Source organism: Phalacrocorax aristotelis, chromosome 3 (genome assembly GCF_949628215.1).
Source record: "Phalacrocorax aristotelis chromosome 3, bGulAri2.1, whole genome shotgun sequence".
NCBI classification, from domain to species: domain Eukaryota; kingdom Metazoa; phylum Chordata; class Aves; order Suliformes; family Phalacrocoracidae; genus Phalacrocorax; species Phalacrocorax aristotelis.
The window spans coordinates 122,766,610-122,787,781 of record NC_134278.1 but is presented as its reverse complement, the minus strand read 5'-3'; the positions used below and the strand labels follow the sequence as shown (position 1 = coordinate 122,787,781).

At 40.4% G+C, this 21,172-nt stretch overlaps 1 protein-coding gene across 5 annotated transcripts in view; it reads left to right on the top strand.

Annotated features, from left to right (window-relative positions):
• CHRM3 (cholinergic receptor muscarinic 3) overlaps positions 1-21,172 on the top strand; it is a 292,590-nt gene that overhangs the window by 176,905 nt on the left and 94,513 nt on the right. Inside the window, exon 1 of one of the 5 annotated variants that reach the window (XM_075089417.1) lies at positions 14,461-14,553. The exons of the other annotated variants lie outside the window; for them this stretch is intronic. The gene's annotated coding sequence lies outside the window, so the exon portion shown is untranslated. Of the gene's footprint in view, positions 1-14,460; positions 14,554-21,172 lie in introns of those variants that run through there. 5 annotated transcript variants of the gene reach the window in all.

Genomic DNA, 21,172 nt, shown 5'->3' with positions numbered 1-21,172 from the left:
ATGTGCCTAAAGCCAGCTTGCACTTCCAAGGGGTTATTGGGACCTCTGGTACTTAGTCTTGTTTTTAGCCTTGTTTCCTAGTAGAGTTTACTGAATCAGTAATTCCCTGTGGTGGTCTTTGTGTGAAGCTCCTTAGAGGAATGAAAGCTACCCTGGAGAGCAATCATGAGAGCCTTGGTGGCAGCACTGAGAACAACAGGCGCTCCCCAGAGGTGCCATCCTCTAAGTAAATAGAAACTTTTATTTTTCATAATTACAGTCACTTCCTGCATAGGTGAGGACGTCCTTAGATCTCATATTTGTTTAGAGATGAGCTGGTTCCATTTTGCCAAGCTTCTTGGTTGATACCATTGCTGTTTAAGGTAAGGAGAACTAGAGCATTGGTAAAAAATAGTATGTATAGTTCATCTCAAAGATCAATTTAAAAATTTTTAATTACTAGTTTTCCTTCTTAGCTTTCAATTAGCATGGTGAAGGGAACACGGTGGCATCATGAGAAGTCCTGTAAAATGCATATTGGTCTGTTTTCAAAATAGGCCATGGAGTTTTTATCTACCAGACTATGATAAACTAATGGCTATACCTACAGTGTAATCACTCAAGAATATGTGCCTCATATAAACATCTCACAGCTGGCATAGAATTGCTGGAGCTGGGATAATTAGAGAGTTCAGTTCAGGTTAGCAGCCTATATATCTAACCAACTTCTCAGACAGGCTGTGCAGTCACTGTGTTAACTGACCTTGGGCTTCGTGTTGCCTCAGACGTCATTAACCTTCAGTATCATCAAACTAAATTCTCTTTACCCACGTAACTATTAAAACTTCTAGAGTTTTAGTTGAACAGGCAATGTGTAATGGACTGTCAGCATCCGTCTTGCACCGATTTTATGGGGCATCCACACTCACCATTTCACCAATGGACTTTTGGCCAAATGCAATCAGACAGCTCTTGTTCAGCTTAGACTGAACTGAAAACGGTAATAAAATAATTTTGCATACCTTGGTTAATCTCAAACTTTATAGCTACACTTAAAGGTAGATGCAATATAAATAAACATCCCTTAAAGCGTCTTTAGAGCGGTGATAAGCTGGTTTCCTTTTAATTTAAAGTAGCGTGCTCTGCAAAACCATACTGACATTGGCTGTATTGGATTTTAAATTATGCCGATTACTCTGCAGTGCCTCAATCCGTGGAAATATTTGCAGACTTCTCTTAGGCTTTCTTTGGTTCTGAAAAGCCAAGTCCAGGGAATATATAGCAAGGCCTGATGTTTATCTTTCACATAATACATCTAAAATGTCAAAGCCATTCTGAGCACAGCCAGAATACATTTCAAATTAGGGTCTGCAACCTCTAACTATAAAAGGTGAACCACATTGTAATCTCTGTCCAGAGAGCACGTCTGAGTTATTTCAGCAGGAAGCCCGGGCTGAGTAGAAGATGGCTCTTCTGGAGTTCTCAAGCTGCAGAGGTTTGATTTTGCCAGCTAATCAACTAAGCAGCAATGACAGAAACACTGCATCTGCTAACAAAATTCAGAGTTCTACTGCAGCAGGAAGTTGCTCTGTGATCTTATGTACCTCCAGAGCCATTTGGTTTTCTCCTTTTCGGTCTGTATGCGCATGCTGGTTGCTTTTCTATCTGGCTGACGAGGACTGCGGTTTGGTACATGGTTCTTGGGCACAAGTCGCGGCCTTACATCTTCACTACACCTGCTTAGTCCCCTTTGGAAGAAGCTGTCTCTTTGTGATATATGCAGAGCTTTACATACAGTCACATGGGCAAATAAATTCTCTGTAAGTTCCCCTCATAATCCTATGCCATGTTTTCGCTAAGCAGAATTTAATAATAAAATATGTGCTGACCTCTGCTTCAACATAAGGGGGAATTCCTGCCTGGCCCATTTCAAATTAGAAGAGTATCTGTGTTTGATTTATTTGGCCTTTTGTGTTTATTTTTTTATGTTTTGGGGTATTTTTTAAGCATTCTCAAAGATGCTTAGCTCTTCTAGATCCACATTTTCCATGTGTCATCAAGACAGCCTATTTATCTTCTCCCTCTGTTGATACAACAGCTGTTGATACCAAATAACCTCTCACTTTACAAATTCAGTTTCTGAGGAACATATTTACCCCTTTCACTCTCATTAAATGGGTATAAAACACTTGTATATTTCTCCCTGGGTGCAAATAAGGGAAAACTGTGGTCTTAAAACAAAATTGATACATAAAACAATCTTCTCTCTACTGATCTTTCCTGCTTTCCCATCTCAAATTTCAAATTAAAAATTCAATAACCCAGATGTATTTATATAACATTACAACATTTTTAAACTTAAGAAAACAAAAACTAAACCGCTGTTTTGTGTGACTTTGATGAAGGATAAACTTGGCCTAAACATTGCCTTTGGGGCAGGATTTTTTTTTGGTTGTTTATCTGATTTTGTTTGTTAGGACTTATTAAGTCCTGATATTACACAAACACATCTAAGTTATTAGATTATTATATTTGTAACTGGAGTGCAGCAGGAATGAGGAGGCAGAAGAAAACATCTCTGGGATGAGAAATGCTACTGAGAGGACTCAGGTGTCAGTAGTGGCTGTCAGCAGGGCACTGGGCATGAGCACAACGTTCAAATCCTGCTCCTGCAGGACAGGGCTGGTACATCACGATGTTGCTGTATCCACACTTGTGCAAGAATCTGGCATGTTTTGGTCCCTTACATAGCATTCAGAATAACCTGCTCTGGATTAAAAACACGGAAATATAGAATGTAAAGTAGAATTTACAAAATTATGTGATGTGCCTGCAGAACTCACCATCAGAAAGTGTTTCAAGAGACAAAGTAAAGTTATATTTTCCTGGATTTTGCATGTTATAGACAATATGTTGAAACTGCTTTATAGGATGTTCCATAAGCCATTTACAGTAGTCTTTCCTGGTTCTAATAACAACCCCTTTTTTCTAAATCAGTGCAGGGCTTACAATTGGTATGACCTCCTACCGCCCTTGCTTTTGTGTGTGGTCATTAATTGTATATTATTACCACCTACTTTTTTTTAGAATAAAAGAAAACACGGAGGGCAAGAGAATAACATTATAATCAACAATCAAAATTTCTTATTTTTTATATTCATTCATCTTACCTAGTATGGCAAATTCCTTTCTCCTTCTGCCTAGAAAATCCAGAACACATTTAAAGTGAGTGTATGCAATAAAGATACTAATCTACGGTAGATTTCTCAGGTAATACTTATGGTTATAATGAAAGCTTATTTCACTGAAACTGAACAGGTATTTCTTTATATGGACAAACAGAAAGCCAAAACTTAACTCATGAAGTTATATGTTGTCTATAATAAGAAAGGTTTAAAATTCCATAATCTCAGGATTTATCAAATTATACTCAATGTATTCCAGATGCTAAAATAAATCTTCCAAAAAACATATGGAAGACTTCTCTCTTCTTCAAATCCATCTATTGGTGTCCTTACAGTTATAGCTGAACTGCTTTGGGTCCATGTATATATTTTCAGTTACGAGTTTTGTACGCAATTTATTTATGGATTATTCATAGTTAATTCTACCTTTTAATCAATCACTGGGGGAAAAACTATGTAATTATCAGGACCAAATTATTGTCAGACTAACTGTTTTATAATCATTGAATGGTTTTAAAGGCTCTAAGATACAAATAATGTTGTATTTTTTATTATTGCACCAAATACAATATATCCAACACATGTATATAAAAAACTTCCTGCCTCGAAGTAATTAAAATTAAATTAAGTAGTTACTTTTGACTTCTAATTCAGGCTCTATTATTAATTTTTGGCAAGGGTGTGAGCCCTAGACGTATCAAGACTTAACCAGCTCTTCACTGCAGGACACTGACTATTGCAAAACTGCATTTTTGGGTGCTGTACTTTCTTATGAGAGCTTAAACTGTGAACCTAGCATCTTCTACAGTATATAGGAAATGGCGCCTAAAAAGCCGTTGCGCTGCATGGGAATCTGCTTAAAAGAGCCACCAGGAAATGCTGAGGAGGGAGCTGGGGTCTGTGGCACACCTTTCACGCAGAGTGAATGAAACGTCGTCTTGCACTCGTGAATTCCCTGCTGCAGTCAGTCAGCAACCTTCGGCACGCACTGGGTGCAGTTGGAAGAAAAGTGTCTCTAGCTTATTCGTTAAAGCATTCACCAAGGCTTGAGGAAAATCATTTGCCTGAAGGGAACCCGCGCTTCCTGCTCCCAGAGAGAGTCTCAACAACAGGGGTGAAGCGCTGGAGCTGGGGATCCCCCAGCAGTGCTGCCAGCAGGGCCCTCCTTTGCCTAAAGCACCAAAGCTCAGCGGTGCTTGCAGAGCTAGACACCACGGCCTTCAGAGAGCATGGGTCTCTCCTCCCTCTGAATATCTTGAATATTTTCATGTAAATGCAGAGATTTGCAGTTTGTATCATCTTCATTTTATTTGGCAGCCAGTTTGGTGACCCCTCCGAAATCCTGACCCCAGGGCATGGTGCCAGAGAAAGACAAAGAAAGGGCTATTTGCTATTCCCCCCTTATTACATGTATTGGGGGCTTGGTTTTGGGGTAAGCAGTTTTGTGTGGTTTTGGAGGGCGGTTGTGCATTTGGGTTTTCTTTTTCCCCCTTTAGGGCATCATTGTTAATGAAGTAGCATAATAATCAGAGTTATTGAATTCTGTGTAGTGTCTCTATAACTCAGTGTTATGAAGAAAACCTTCAGTCAAGCATGGTTTTAATAACTGCAAACTGATGCCAATATATTAATGGGTTTAAAGGATTTCATCCTCTCAGGTCTTCAGGAGAGTAATATAAAGTTTTTATTTTTCCTTGGGTATTTTTTTTCTTTTTAAAAGCGTTTAATTTTCAAATATCAGTATGTTTCCTACTTTTGATACATTTGAAGGGTTTTTATGCTTTGTCAGCTCTCAGTAAAAATGAGGGTTTTTCCAAATGACCTGATTATCCCTACACAACTTTGTTCATACAGGGAAGGAAGAGGAGTGAGAATAACAGCAGCATAACAAGAGAGAGACAGGGCTGAAAGATGTAGACTGCAATCCTTACAATTAAGGCATCACAATAATTGAGGTTGAATTGTTTCAATAAGTATGTCTACACCTACCTTGAAATCTCAGTAAATGGGATAGAAGTTTTGTTTAAGGAATGGTCAATATTTCACTTATTTGACTTCCCCCAAAAGGCTCTTATTTCTGCAGAGTTTTAAGACTGATGATACCTTTGCGTGTTGAATCCCCAGGGAGTGCTATGCTGGCTCCCTGCCACCTGCCTGGGGCAGAAGGGCCTTAGCTCATGCCTGAGGGAATTTTCTTTGCATCTTGGCACTTGAAGTTATCAGTCATTGACACTCAGGGCTTGTTGGGAAATGTGTCTTTTGTCTGAGAGGCCTAGGTTTGCTCCCAGTTGAAAGGATTTTGTCTGCACGCTATTTATTGGTGTTACCTTCTTCTTGAGAAATCATGTGCTACCCACCTCTCAGGTTAGCTTGAGACCACTCTCTAAATGTTTTATCAAAAACTGTATTGTCTGTAGAAAATCAAAAGCTCCTTCTTGATTGCTGTAGGTAGCTTGTAAATGTGATGAGGGCATTCCCACCCCAGGGATGCTCTGCCTCAGCAGCTCTCCTCTAACAGAGCGATCTCAGCAGGGAAGCAGAGGTGGGACCTCTGTCCCTGCCCCAGGGCCAGCCCTGTGCTGAGGTCCCTGCTCTCACAGCGGCCCTTCCATTTGGAGACCGCAGGAGGCTGCAAGGGGCTGACCAGGCTGAAGGCTAATCGTCCCAGGCCTGAGGGGTGGGGAAGGGCAGCAAATTACACTCCTACTAAACTGCCCCATAACTTGAGCTACATCTGCTCCAACCCCTCCCTGAAAGTGCCATCCCTCTCCCACTCATGTGTTTCCTAAAGACGCTTCTTGGTCCTTTCCTGCAGAAGGAGTGAGTTTGAATACAGCTGTGCCTGTGGTATTTACTCTTCTACCGTCTTGTGCTCCCTGCACTGGGTTATAAAATCAGGAGCTTCCCTTTTCCTGGAAATTGCTCTAAACTTAAATTTTTACAATGTTCTAAAGTAACGCTTTTTTAATTTAAGAGGCTTCCGGTTGCTCACAGTGTTTTCATGACTGACAGAGTATTTTATGAATCACAGGCCATAAAATGTGCATAATGTGCAAGGACTACTTCTTAAGCTGCCCTAAAACCATCTGTGACATACTGATGTTTTAGGTGTCAAGTTGGGCGCTTGGGGTGCTTTTCCCATCGTAGCTTTGTCCTGCTTTTTCAGGTTTAGGAACACGTAACATCACATGGTCAGAGATCCCATTTCAGCTTCAAGAGGGGATAGCGTGTACAGGCCCTGTGCATGTGAACCCGTGGCCTTTTTTTCCCTGAGTTACAACTGAATGATCAAATCTTTAAGGCTTAAACTATGTTTAATGCCAGCCTCCAAAAGTAAGCTAGGAATCATTTTACATTCAAATAAAGATAGCACAGTTCTACAGTGATTACTTTCCAGCTCACTCCTCAGGTTTGCAGGCATCAGTGCTGGTGCCATGACAGAGCTAGAGTATGTGGCTAGTGACCTGAGGAACAGCAAGCCCATGTTTGCCTTGACTTAAATGAATTGTAGCTGCTGTGCAGCCACACTAGAAATTGATATTCTGAAGTTACAGGAAGCTGACAGACCAAGCGATCTGCTGCCGAAGAGAAGTCCCATTGCTGCTTCCCTATTTCCAAGGTTCAAATAAATGTGACATAATTTGTCCCCTGTCTTATTTCTAAAGGTAGAGGTAGATTTCCCTTGCACAGGACATACGACAGAGCAGAGCAATAAACTGGTGTGTCACCATTTCTTTTTTACACTCCAGAAAGAATGAGGAATCCTTTGTTCCTGATAAATCCTGAGTGCTGGGGTTGAATGAACAAATGAAGCTCTGGGCTGAGTGCAGATCTGGTCTTTCACTGAGGACTGTCAGTATCATCACTGCACAGGTTCCAGAGGCAAACATTGTTTTACAAGTGAATATAGAGTAAAAGCGATGGTACCTACATTGCACGTGACTGTGTCACTCAATTCAAAGTATTCATATATTTCTGGGAATGTGAGTAATTCTTCAGTCTGTTAGGTTTTATTTGGAGCCTGATGCGTATATACAAAATCTGTGGGAAAATTTAAATTGTCTTCATTGTCTATTTAAAAGAAGACAGTGCCAAAACAGAATGTCATCACCATTTTTGTATTTGTTGATAAGAATCTGTGGAACCACTACAAAATAGTAGAGATTCCACAGCAGAGACTGCATATTGGCCAGATTTCTCAGCAGGGACCATAGAGCATATTCCTTCTTCATTTTGTCTCTCTGCCAAGGAAGCGATGCAGATCACCTTCTTACCACAGAGAACTCGACATTGTGTGTTGTTGCTTTGTTGTCACAAGAAGCGTGCGCGCATGTGTATATAGGTAAGTATGATTCATTAGTACCAGCCCTACCATTTTGTGTCACTGGCTAGCAAAGTTTCCAGAGGTGGACATCAGCTTAGTCTTCAATGCACAGGAAGAGCAATAGTACCCCCATTTGATGCATCTGAGTGAGAATTGAGATAGTTGCTTATGCTGGTTGGATTTAGTTGTATTCAGGTTGACAGAAAGAAGTTCAATTTTCATGACCTCCCGGCTGTTCCAGAAAGAGCCTACTTAATGAAACACTTTACCATGATATTTGCTGTGCTCTGAATTTATTCCTTATACTTAGCAGAGAGATTACTTCTTAAATAAAGGTAAATGTATCTATTTATGCCTACCCACTGATCTTAGCAGTGCTATAAGTGGTAATAAAGAGCAGCCATAGAACCACTTGTGCCTCTACATCAATGCCAGGATAATCTTTATTATAAGTGCTGCGCTTTAGCACTTATCACAAGATTCAACTCCTCTCAACTTATACAAATACGACCGATGATTTAGCTGTATCGTGGTGTATGTTATTTACATGAGATAATGGCAAAATTGTTACTTTATTTTTGTTCAGGTTATATTTCTGAAAGTGTTGGCACTAAAATCCTATGGTTGTATATCCAGAAGCTTGGTTTTAATTTTGTGAAATGTTGGTCGTCATAACTACTGTTTTTTTAATTTATTTTTTTTTTCTGTGGCTACCTTTTCCCAACATACAGGGAATGCAGTTAATAAAAACTGAAAAATAACCATCATCTCACTGTTGCTGATTGCTGTGACGGGATATGAAAGCAATATAAGCTACCTTTTTTTCTGATACAGTATCAACGGGTCCTAAAATGCAAACCTTTTCCAAATGAAACAGCTGATGCAAAATGCTGCAGCTCAAAAAGGGAAAATGTCCATAAGGTCAAAGCAGGCATAACTACATCTATGAGCCTCATGACTTTGCAGGAAGGTGCGAAAGACAAGACTTGCTGCTTTGGCTGATAATATACATACATCTGGCAAAATAAAACTTGAGGTTTTGCTGGATCCATCTGCCCTTGGTCCAGAGGTTGTGCTGGCTCTTCAGGAGACACCTCTGAGAAATCTTAGTGTTTATTCATTAGAGATTGCTATGTTTTTCACTGATCCATAGGCTAAATTGATGGAAGTGTTTCTTAGGGTCTTTTTTTCATGGACTGTCTTTTCATTATTTTAGTAAATTTAAAGAGCCAGGAAAATGGCAAACAGAGTAAATAGATTTTCTTTTCATATTGAGAACTTAAGGTCCTTTTGGGAGATTTCTCTCATGAGAGAAAGTTTGGGAAGTTATGCCAATCTTCGTAATAATTTGAATTACATTTACATGAATATTATACTTGTACAGAATTGTTCAAAGGAGAACTGTGGAAATTTTGAATTTCATAGAACTCATTTATATGGCTCTGATAAAACAACATAACATGTCCTATACTAGGAAAGATAATAGGTATAAGTAGGACTCAAAGTTCATGGCTTGTTCCTCAGTTGTCCCTCTGGTCCTGCAATATTTGCTGTTTCTCTAACACATAGCTATCTGTACAGTCTCTAGATGAGATCTCAAGTAAGCTGATTTTTATCAAGCCACTGGGTAAATCTTACCAAGTCATCTGACAATTTTAGTACTGTGCCATGGCAGCTTGACCTATGTAAGTCAGGGATTCCTCTATCACCAGCATATCAAAAAAACTTCTTGGAGCATTCTTTCAGCACATGCCTGTTAAAGTTAAGAGAGAGAAACACTTGCTTTCAGTGTATTAAAAATGCAGTAACTGTTACGTGAAGTTAGGCGATAAGCTCTATTTCCATTCTGGGTTTGTCATGGCTTTGAAGACAGCAGCTGTGTGCGCCTGTCGTGGCATCACATTGATTTTATGTATGTTCTTCAGTCCAGAAGGAAATTTGTGGCAGGTTCTTCCTGAAATCTATTACAGTACTGTGAACGTAGTATTTTAGTGGGACAAACCCATGAATTCCCTGTATTAAGGGGTTTTGTCTGTACAAAATATTTAGCAGCATCTGTGCTCAGTATGTTCTTGCTGCTTTTATTTCAGCTCAAAGACGTGCATTTTCTCTTAGTGCGAGTGCTAAAACAAGGCAGTATGTTTTTCTTTATCATATTTAGTATTGCATGAGGAGTAGAAAATCCTCAATTCAAGCAGATAAGCCTGAAAGGGGTTTCAGCTGCTTGTCTTTAGCAAAAATCTTTTCTCCACCTGTTTTCTTTTTGTTGGTGGCATTTTTTTAATAAACAGTTTGTATTATCAAGACAACAGGAGGGTATTTTTGTCTAGCATGACAGACATTCTGGCTGGCTGACCCACCAGTTTGGTGTAAGATACAGCAAGAAAAGTAATAAATTCTGATCAAGGCAATGATGTGATTCTGAATCATTCTTATCCTGTGAAAAAATAATGTCCTCTGTAGGAAGCATCATTCCATAAGCAAAACCAGATTATGGAAAACTGCTCCAGCACAAATGTATGCTCTCAAACAGGCATTGCATCATCCAGGAAAGTCACAATGGCAATACTTTCCAATTAGAGACTAAAGTAGTCAGCTAATCAACTGGCTTTTGCATTAGAGATCTCCTTATCATGTGCCTTGCCAAAGATTTAAGTCAAGAAGAGGTTTCAGAACTAAGCATCCAGTTTGCATAAATGATGGTTGCTCTTGTGATGCTCCTCTCTCAGGAGAAAAGGCACTAGTTTCTGCAACAAGACTGAGAACGCTTCATTTTACAGATTCTAGTTTTTCATCAGCTCTGTAGCCTGGGAAGAGTAGAGCATATTGTGAATACTTTGCAGTACTCACAATAGTCCTCATATCTCATTCTGAGGTCATTAGAACTTTTAGCTCTTGGTCTTTTATGAGTTGCCCTCTGAAAGAATAAGATGGAGAATAAAATGTTTTCTTCTATCTGAGAGCCAAGTTTGCTGCAGTGTTCAGCAAGTAGAAAGCGTAGGTGGTACTGAAATTGCCAGCTCACTCCCCTGACCATCTCAGTGATTGTCTTCACTGCCTGATGGCCTTGATAACGACAGCTGACAGGCTTTGGGCCCATTATAAACTTGTATTTTAGGCCAAACATCCTTAGGTACTTCCATTTTTAAAACGGATTTTCACTTTTCCCTGGTATGAAGATATGCCATATTAAGCTCTTCTATAAGGATTTTCAAAGAATCCAAATTTTCCTTTCTTTTACCTTTGTTAAAGCATAGGGAGAAATCACTGGTGAAAGCAGATTAAGCCAGGCTTTTACATCAGGAGCAGTATAAGGTACACTGCTTAATGCTATTTGTGCTGATTTGATTTTGTTAGACGAGTAAAACTGAGGAAAAAGAAAGCCAAATTCATACTGAGTCAGAAACACTAATACTTAAGGGGATTGTTCTATGTACTGCATATTAAAAGAATAAATGATTTTTCATATAAAGAGCACTGCACATTGTCATTTTTAGAACAGCCACTTATATCTGTAGTGCTTTTCTGTTTGTTGTAAAGAAAGACAATGTTTTAAATAGTGGTATTGGAGAGAAGATGAATAAAGCTCCTTCTACAAGGTATTTCATTTGAGGAAAGCAAAAAGAAAGGAAACGTGTTTGATGGTTTGGGTTTTTTTTTTTTCTCCTCATTAGATGTTTGCAGATGAAATTGCATTACTGGAGTAATCTATTTTAAAAACAAAACATAAGTGCAATTCTTTTACTGCCCTGTCCACCAAGGGAGTGATCCTCTGAGGTTTTTTCTGCTAGAAATTCAGCTGTCAGTACCCGAATGGTACTTGAGTCTAACTACTCTGTTCCAAAACCAGCACCTACCCTCTACCCTGGGGATCATATGATGCATATGCTCATGCAATAAGCTGGTCAGGAAATGCAAATTCTCATCAAAGTTTTTCCTCCCTCACTAGAATGATTTATGATGTGCATTGTCTAATATTTAAAAAAAGTATGGTCACAATGAAGCACAGCTCAGACCCACTCTATCATATTGCCTATGAATTATGATATTACCAGCCAAAATTATGGCCCTAGGAGTTCTTGGAAGGCTCCAATCCACTTCAACAAAAGAAACTGCAGTTGTGTCAATAGCCTGGCTGCCCTGCCCACCCAATCCTCTTGATATTTCTGTATCTCAGCCAAGATTTGGAAGGGAGATGAAACAGGGAAAGAATAGAGAGACCAGGATGGCAGAACATGTTCCTGTCTCTGTAGCCTTCTAGCACATGTGAGTCTTCCAGATGATATAATGTTATTAAAATACATAGAAAATAAAACTACCTGAAATCCTGAACTCGGTGCTGTGGAGGAGCACAGTGCAGTAACACGTCAAGGAATCACAGGCCCATTTGTTTGTTCTTGTACTTGCAGTGAAGCCTGGGGACCTGCAGTTTTACAGAAATTATTGAATATCCTCATGAACTGAGCTGGAAGACAGGTCAGAGCCTCCTAGACCCTGTCTCAGCTCCTCTTCAGTGGTGCTGAACCTGGCTCTGAGTGTATGCTTGCTTGACACTGTTTGTTTACCCATCCCTCTCTGAAGTTTCTCTCACTGATTACTTCTGACAGCTTACTATTCCTGCTAATTAGGTGACAATTTAATAATTGATTTGTAGGTGTTTGCTAATTAAAGTTAATCATGAATGCACACTTGTAATTTTATCTCATTTCAAAGGAGTGTGATCACAGCCAATGAAGAGAGGGCAGGAGGGAATGATTCAATGTGTGTGCATAATTTTCTTGAAAACCATGTAAATGCTTTTCAGATTTTTAAATGCAGTAGCTTCATCTACCAGTTGAGCTGAAAATTCTGCCAGTAACTGAACAGAGAATCAGTTATTTAGTCTAATGAAAATCCTACCTTAATGGCTAAAAGCTAAGGACTGGGAGCCCTCAGACAAGTCTTCAGGAGTATCAATCACATGCAATGCAACCTGTGGTGACATAAGTGAGAGCTGGGCTGTTCAGAATTCATCAGCGCCAGCCTCCATACTCACATTTCTGTACCTGTATTTATTCCTCATTCTCCCACCTACAGTTTATCCTGTAGGTGTAAAACATTGGAGAGTTTTAGTCTAACATGTCTGTAAGTGTTTGCAGATTCTCCTCCTGAGTTAAATGTTAGGTGGTAAATATATCACAGGTGGCTTTTGCAAGTTGTCCACTGAGAGCAGTGAATATAACCTAAGCGGATGTCTTCCTTGTCATTATGCCAGTGAAGCTGAACTCTTTCTTTATGTAGGGTTCTAAACTATTGTATTTGCGCCTAAATCTTGCTGTGTATTATTCTTGGTGCAATTGCAGGTGACCTTTGATTGACAATATATTTGTCCATGCCTTTTAATCTCCCCTGGACTTTCCTAGGAATCGAACTCTCCTGCTGGTCTTTTGGAAATAAAAGAGATAAAGGATGTACAAAGCTGCCCTGCAGAGAAGGACCTGGGGGTGTTGGCTGACAGCCGCCTGAACATGAGCCAGCAGTGTGCTCAGACGGCCAAGAAGGCCAACGGCATCCTGGTATGTATCAGCAATAGCGTGGCCAGCAGGAGCAGGGAGGTGATGGTGCCCCTGTGCTCGGCACTGGTGAGGCCGCACCTCGAGTACTGTGTTCAGTTTTGGGCCCCTCAGTACAAGAAGGACATTGAGGTGCTGGAGTGTGTCCAGAGAAGGGCAATGAAGCTGGTGAAGGGTCTAGAGAACAAGTCTTCTGAGGATTGGCTGAGGGAGCTGGGGTTGTTTAGCCTGGAGAAGAGGAGGCTGAGGGGAGACCTTATCGCTGTCCACAACTACCTGAAAGGAGGTTGTAGCAAGGCGGGGGTTGGTCTCTTCTCCCAGGTAACAGGCAATAGGACGAGAGGAAATGGCTTCAAGCTGTGCCAGGGGAGGTTTAGATTGGATATTAGGAAAAATTTCTTTACTGAAAGAGTGGTCAGGCATCAGCACAGGCTGCCCAGGGAGGTGGTAGAGTTGTCATCCCTGGAGGTGTTAAAAAAACTTGTAGGTGTGGCACTTCAGGACATGGTTTAGGAGGCCTGGGGGTGTTGCGTTGGTGGTTGGACTTGATCCTGGAGGTCTTTTCCAGCCTTAATAATTTTAAGTATTTCCTTCTTTTCTCTGAGTATCACGATAAGATGATTTTGAGTTCAGTTGATAACAGGGTTTAAACTGGTTTGGAACTGGAAAAAAAATAACCTTAGTGTAAGGAAATGTGGGCTTGGCAGTTACTCTGTGGTCATGGCCATGAATAGCAGTGCCCATGCAGAGAGCCACAGTGAGGGTGCAAGTGTAAAGGAGGTGTGAGCTGGTGAAAGTGCAGAGCTACAGCTGGGGAGACCACCTTGTTATCTCCTGATCTGGACAACAGGGGATAAGTTATTTGCCTGTTCTAAAGGAAATAAATGGGTAAGGAGGTTTGCTTTCACTTCCCATCTCTGCAGTGGACTGGCAACCAGCCAGACAGAAGTGTAGCATGGAGAACCACTTGCATGCAACTGAGCAGCTGTGGATTAGTTGCTCACACATGAAGGGGGGCCTGAAGTGCATTTAGCACCTTTGTTACATTCCTGCCACCTTTACTGCGTGTCCTGCTTTCCTCACCCCTGGGTGCATAGTACTGAAGCGGGTGCCCCTTTCTCACCACGCTAGAACTGTCACGAAGTGTTTGTAAGAGGTGTTTCATTTGAAACTGAAGTGTGCTAAGTGCTTCAGAGACCTCAACTTCAGTGATGGCAGTGTAAGTGCTTTGCTGAGTAGTGTCTTACATATTGCAGGTATGCATCATAGGGCCGTTTGTTTTCCAGAGGTTTTGTGTTTTGTTCCCCCACCCCCCCACCCCCCCTGCTTTTGCTACAGTTCTTAGTAACACGTCATTAGATTTGTTCACCTGTTTGTACCGCTTACATTTGCTGAACCCAGTCCTGCCCTGGCTCTGTGCTGGACTGCAGCCAGGCACTGTTGCACAACAGGAGTCAGGGTTAGCAATCATCTTCAGTCCGCACCAGTTTTACATTTTGGAGCTGCTTCAGGGGTGAGTAACAACATGAAAGTAATCGTATATAGGCTTAAAGTACAGGATGGATCAAAGGAGCAGGAGAGCAACTAGTGAGCTCAATCCTGTGAAGTTACTTGGGGTGGCTGCATCCCTGGCTGTAGCTAATCTGTTGTGAAGTACCTGAGCTGCTCCTTCAGCAGGTCTGTTCAGATGCCTACCTCAAGCTAATTTTCACAAAATATAACTAAACAATGGCTCAAAGAAGAGAGAAGGCAGAAATGCGAGGAGTAGGAAGCTTTTCAAATTGGTTTGTGCTGCATGTCTGTGATGAGTTGCTCTGTGCCCCTTTGGTGATGCAGAACAGCCATAAAGCTGGTATAACAACATGGTTTTTTCTGGATTTACTGCTTCACCAGAGCAGTACGGAGCAACTGGAGTGTAATGATGAATCAGTCCTGTTTATTTAGGATTGTTTTGCATACTTGATCTTTACAGCAACATTATTAATGGTTAAAACTTGAGAAACATTCATCCTTGTTTATAGTAGGAGCTGAAATAATTTGAGAAAAAATATGTTTTCCTCTGATGTTCTTCCACTTTTTCAATTAAACCACATTTGAATTTTGAATCTCATGAGACTCATTCCTCATTAGCTTTTCTCAGGGTTTTGTGTGTGTTTGTGTCATTTCCCCAGAGGTGAACTCCCCAGGGCTAAGAGTCAACTTTATGTATCCTTTAAGTATGAGGTAATAAAGAACACATGCATTCAACAAATAGAAAGGAAGGACAATGCAGTAAAAGTAAAGTCATCACCATGTGCGGTTATAATTATTGTGTCTTATCTTCTTTGTATCTCTGCTTTACTTCAGATATCCTCCTACATACTTTTCAGTGCATACATTGTGCTTAACTGTAAGTTAACTATGTACTGGACCAGTTCTTCAGCAAACAGACTGTGCCAGTGATGCAGAAATTCGAGGTTAACAGTGTACATGTGACGAGTCCTGCCGAAGACTTTGGACTGTTTCCATTAAGTTCAAAGGTGAATGTGGAAATGAAATCTAAAATGTGGTGCAAATTATCAGCTGGATTCTTTAGTACCTGCTGGAAAAGTTTTGGTTCAGTGCAGATCTTCTCTTGGCCATTTTCCGTTGTATTACATTTATTGCTCCACTGCAACTTATAGCAATAAATGACAGCTAAATTTAGAGCATCTCCCTTCTTGATGGCATTTGATTAGTAGTTTTCTAAGGCAGTAGTTTTAAAAGGCAAAAGTTGAAAGTGGGGCTTCACTTATTTGTGTTCAAATGGAAAGACTTTGTCTCTACCCACTGTCAGTTTATGGGGGGTTATGTTTATTCATTTTCAGCCAGCTCTAAAGAAAAAACTTAGTATCATAAACACCTAAAACTGAAATGCAGTGACATTAAGTAAAATATAATTTGTCATAATACCTCAGGTATTTTTCTCCTATAGATGGCTTCACCATCCTGAAAGTCGAGGAAGTGTCTGTATTTGCCATTTGTCTTACAACCCACAGACAGAGCCAGGCTCCCTTTATTGCAAAAGAATGGTTCACAGATATTATCCTGCAGTGTTATGAACCCCCACCCACCAAAGAGAACTCGATGTACATCTACCTCTCAAGGTCTGTCTGCAAAACAAAGCCGCCAGCTCAGGGGCTCCTGTATGGCAGATGCTTTACTCCAATGCACCGTGCTCCAGAATGCACAGAATGGTAGATATGCAGGGTTTGCAGAGGGAGCAGACTAGAAGCCACATGGAAAATAAGTTGAACTTAAGCTGAAATTTGGATTTCATGTCTTTTGGTGTCTGTGGTAATCCACTTAGTTATTAAGAGCAAATTCTAATGGGAAATAAGCCCATTATTACATTCTGACACTGAAAACAGTAATTCCATTGCTTCACTAAGCAGGTACCAATAAGTTCTGACCCCATCTGAAATATTTTTCCTAAGTCATATTGTTGCAAACATCTGAAATAAATCCACCCAGGAAATCTGATTTTTTTAAAAAATGCCGGTGAGTAAACACACCTGGAGAGGCATCCTGCTACCACTCCTTTTTTTATCAGGTTCTACAGTGTCAAATGTCATTAAAGTCAGTTTTAAAGAATGCATCATTTTGACTCATTTGAGAAGAGGCACCCTTGATGACTTTAGAAGAATCCATGCAAATTTTAGATTTTGTGTGTATGTGTAGTTGCTGTGCAATTTCCTGTAAATTTCTGCAAAGTTAGTGGAAATAGTTTTGTGGTGAAGTTTATCAGTATGCACCTATGGACTCAAAAGGCTCACGTTTTTGTAGTATGAAAATTGAGCTCAGTTTAACTTGCTCAGAAGCAACAGTTTTATTCTTTGCTTAAAGAAAAGTAAGGAGGCTTTATAGATATCTGGGACGGGTTTTGCCACTTATTTCTTTGAAGCCGGAACATCATCTTTTGTTTTGCTTTTCGGTTTCCCCCTCAGTGAACTTGCCCTGCCTCTGGGTTCTCAGCATCAGCCTGTTCTGTGTTGTGCCTCCCCAGGAGTGTCTGCTTATGGGCTCGCCTCCAGCAGTGCTGCCTGCATCCCTCCCGGTGCTGACCCTGGGGGCCTCGGCACCCGGGTTCCGCTGTGTCTCACCACCACGGTTTGGGGGACGCTGTGAAGGCAGAGGGTTTGCCAGGCTGCTGGTGAGCCTCCAGCGCTGTCAGGCTGTCTGGCTGGGAAGGAGGGTGTCGTGTGACTACTTTGAGGCCAAGTATGTGCAACTGGGTCTTAAACAAAATCCTTTCAGCCTGAGGATCACTGGCACAAAGCCTTCCAGGTTTGCCTTAGAACCAGGTTTGAGTGTGTGGGTGGAATGTTTAAGCATATTTATTTGATACGGCTGCCGTTTCCACGTGCAGAAAGCACCCGGTCGTTGACAGCTCCTGCTTTCCGTCCCTACGAAGCGGCTGGCCCGCCTGGGAGAGCAGCACTGGCGGTGGCTGCCAGAGGCACCGGCCTGCGCCGGGGCTTTCACCCGGCCTGTCAAAACACTTCGAAACTGGGTGTTCGCTTAACAGCTGCGGGACATGTGTGGAATTGGCATGAAGCTGCCCTTGTATTTCCTCCTTTGAGGGAGGAAAAGCGCCCAGTGCTGCAAAGTGAAATTGCAGCTCTTTACTAGTGGTAAGGAGGACAGTGCTAAGCTGATCTGCTAAGCAAATACAGAGCAGCCGGGTTTGCACTGAGCAGAGATATTAGGGTAGCAGCAGCTTGGTTTTTTGTTTGTTTGGGGTTTTTTTTGTGTGTGTGTGTTTTTGTTTTAGTTTTTTTTTTTTTCCAGTTCTACTTCTCCAGGTTCAAAACCTGGTGAATCCCCTCAGAGGCTCCGTGGGTCTAGGCTGAAGTAAAACGAGCAATATCTTGCTTTTCAGTTTTCCAAAGAAGTGAGTGCCAAAATACACCTTTTAAAAGGATAACTTTTGAGGTTAAAAAGTTGCTTGCTTTCTCATGTGTGACCCTTTCACCTTGCTCTGGTATTGAGAATTGTTTATGTTTCTTCAGGTAGATCTGAAGCGATTTTGTTCTTTTTTCCTTGAGGTTTATTGCAGGATTTATACTGTAAACTGTAAAGAGACTTTGGTAGTTAATTCAGTTTGTGGCTCCACATTAACAGGATCATAATGACTTTATTTCTTATTTGGAGTCAAAGATGTCACAGGTATTACCAGACTAAAGATCTCTGAAAGCACAGAAGCAGTAGTACATTTGCTGTACAACTCCATGGATTTCGTAAATAGAGTTGAAACAACCTGATAAAACGAATACGTGCTATTTTCTGTGAAAATGTGCTTTTTTTTTTTTAAATCCTTGTTAATAGTTTTATTCAATAGTTTGAGTCCGAGAACATTCTTTTAACACAGCTATAATTGCTTATGAATATTCTAATTATGGAGAAGGCTTGTCTTCATAGAGAAAGAGGAGCGTTGTTGTGTGACAAAGACTGTGGGTGGGTAATCAGGACTGTAGAATCTGAAATACTCTTTTTTGCCATTGACTTTCTGTTTGACTTTCAGCAGTCATTGGTACTTTTCCTGCTTTGATTCTTTTAAATATGTCAATAATAGAAACACTCAATATAGAGGGATGCTTAATATTCGCAAAATGCTTTTCAGCTCTTAGCAGAAAAATGCAAAGATAAAACAAAATTAATTTATTAACTTGCTAATTATTAATTTTCTTCTCTTACTTGTGGTATTCTAAAATCAAAAGGAAGTTACTTTTCAATGGTTTCTTGATGTAAAATTGCTAATAATAAGGATATTTGAACGGTCTTATGGGTATGCAGATACTGACACAACAAAAAGCAATACAGCTTTTTCTTTTAATTTCTGGATTCTTCCTCCTTTTCTAATAGCCCGCTTGGGTTACTATTGAAGTAAGAATAAACTTAGTTCAATTATCCATTGCCTTCAATAAAGAGTTCAATAACATCAAAACAGCAGGTATTTGGGGGCTTTCAGTAAATTATTCAAAAATGATTGAATACTCTGTGACCAAAGGAGTTTTGAAAGCATTTTTGGTTTTGGGAATTGCCTCTCTGTTTTCCTCAATAAATATGATTGGATGTATCTTACATTTCCGTAGGTTTATCTGGATTTTATGCTGCTTTGAATTATTCATAAAGCTTCAAATGGAAACAGAGAGTCTAGGTAGCGTTGAGAAGAAAAAAATATACACATAATATCCACAGTAAACATATTAGAGCTACACAGAAGTCTAGTGAAGCTTGAAATACAGGTGAAAAATACACCTTTTTTTGCTGTGTGTAATCAGTGTGACAGTCACCAGTTCAGAGGAAGAATGACTAAACACTGATTTCTAGTCATGTCCCTCATGTTAGGGATATTCTGACCTCCTACCAGGAAAAAGAGGTTGGGAAGAAAAAAAACCCATACACAACCCTGTCTGGGTGACCCAGATTGCAGAGCTTAAATTCCTCTCTCCAAGGAAGTAGGGGCTTTTGAAATTTGGGATCTTCATTTCTTTCAATCTTCTTTTTTAATCTCTTTATAATTGTTAAATTGATGCAATCAATATTTCTTCTATACATTTTCTAAGAAAGATGTGTTTTTAGTTAACGCCACAAAGATTAATTCAGGAACTTCCAGTCCTGAAACCATTACCTGTTAAAATGTGAGGCTCACTTGAAATTTGGAAGAGTACAGGGTGGAATTTGTGCTAGATGTTCCTCTGTGGTACACATAGTGAGGAAAATTTTCCTTATGTTTTGTTTTTTAATCACAGTATATCTCGTGCTTGGTGTGTGGGTGCTTTGTGCAGGTTACCTCCTCTTCAACTCTTACTGCCTGAAGTTCACTGTTAGTGCCTTCAGTGAATTAGGTTTGTCCACTGATGTGTGACTTTATCTCTTCTTTTATCAAAAACCTGATGAGGTAATTGCAGGTGAAGCAGTGCAAACACCTTCCCAATATATTGGCTGAATTCTTAAAAGCAACACTTAAATGGTGGTTTAGTCCTTTAGAGTAATAACAACAGGTAGGACAAGATCTGCAATACACTTCCTGCACTGAAGTAATTTTAAAAATCCTTCAAAATTTATATGACATTTTAAGAAAGGAGTACATCTTCTGTGTCACCGGGTCAAGTGTACGGATAATATCAGTTATGGCAAACCATGCAGTATCATTTAGAGCTCCAGAAAGTAAAATGTCCGATATCTTTTAGCCTGAGAGAGGAAAAAAAGTCATTAATCATTGAGGAGCTTTCTTAGGATACACTTAAGCACACTATGTTATGAGAGCAAAATAGATGTCAATTAACCTTATTTACTGTGGTTTTGTGATGGATTTTTACTTACTGAATTGCACTGAAGGAGCAATAAAACATGAAAAATGATTACATCAGTTCCAAATCCCTTTATTTTGCATTAATTTGGTTCTAGTCATGTGCTTCAGCTGACATCCACTTGGTAAAATGAGCTGCTGCTTTCCCTTGTACTCCAAGCTGTGAGCTCAGCATCACTTTGTGAAACACAGTTTGTGAGACAAATGTAGGTTTATGTATGTATGTAAGAATTATCGATGCGTCTCTGAAAATAGGATTTATGTCCTTGGGCTCTGTCAGACAGGAGGAGGAGATGCATCCTCAGCACTTTCACCCAAAGACAGAAGGCGCTCGCAAAGCCAGTGGTTATGGCTGAGACACAGAAAGAAAATGCCAGAGCACATAGCCTGCAGTGATGGCATTTTAGCACTTAACATGCACACGGCAGCAAAAGATATCAGTAACCATGTGCAAACCTTTATGGCAGCCCCTGAGAGGTCATGGCCATCATATCTGACAGTGCAGTGCTGTGTCTGTGATAGATGTGTGGCACCCCTAGCCTCCCAGGAGTCTGGGCTGTTGAAAGAGAGAAAGCATTACTGCCTTCCTCTCAGCATGGGCTGGACTGGTATGTCAGATGTGCATGTGGTAATCTTGGTGAGAGAGGAGGTTATTTTGTGCTCAGAGTCTCTAATAAGGGCAATTCATGTGAAAACTGTTTCTTCTGTGTGTATAGAAAATAAAAAGGTTACCTTTGAGTGTTAACCTTGTTTTAACCTGTATTATGTGAAGATACACTGCCAAAATACATGCACTCAG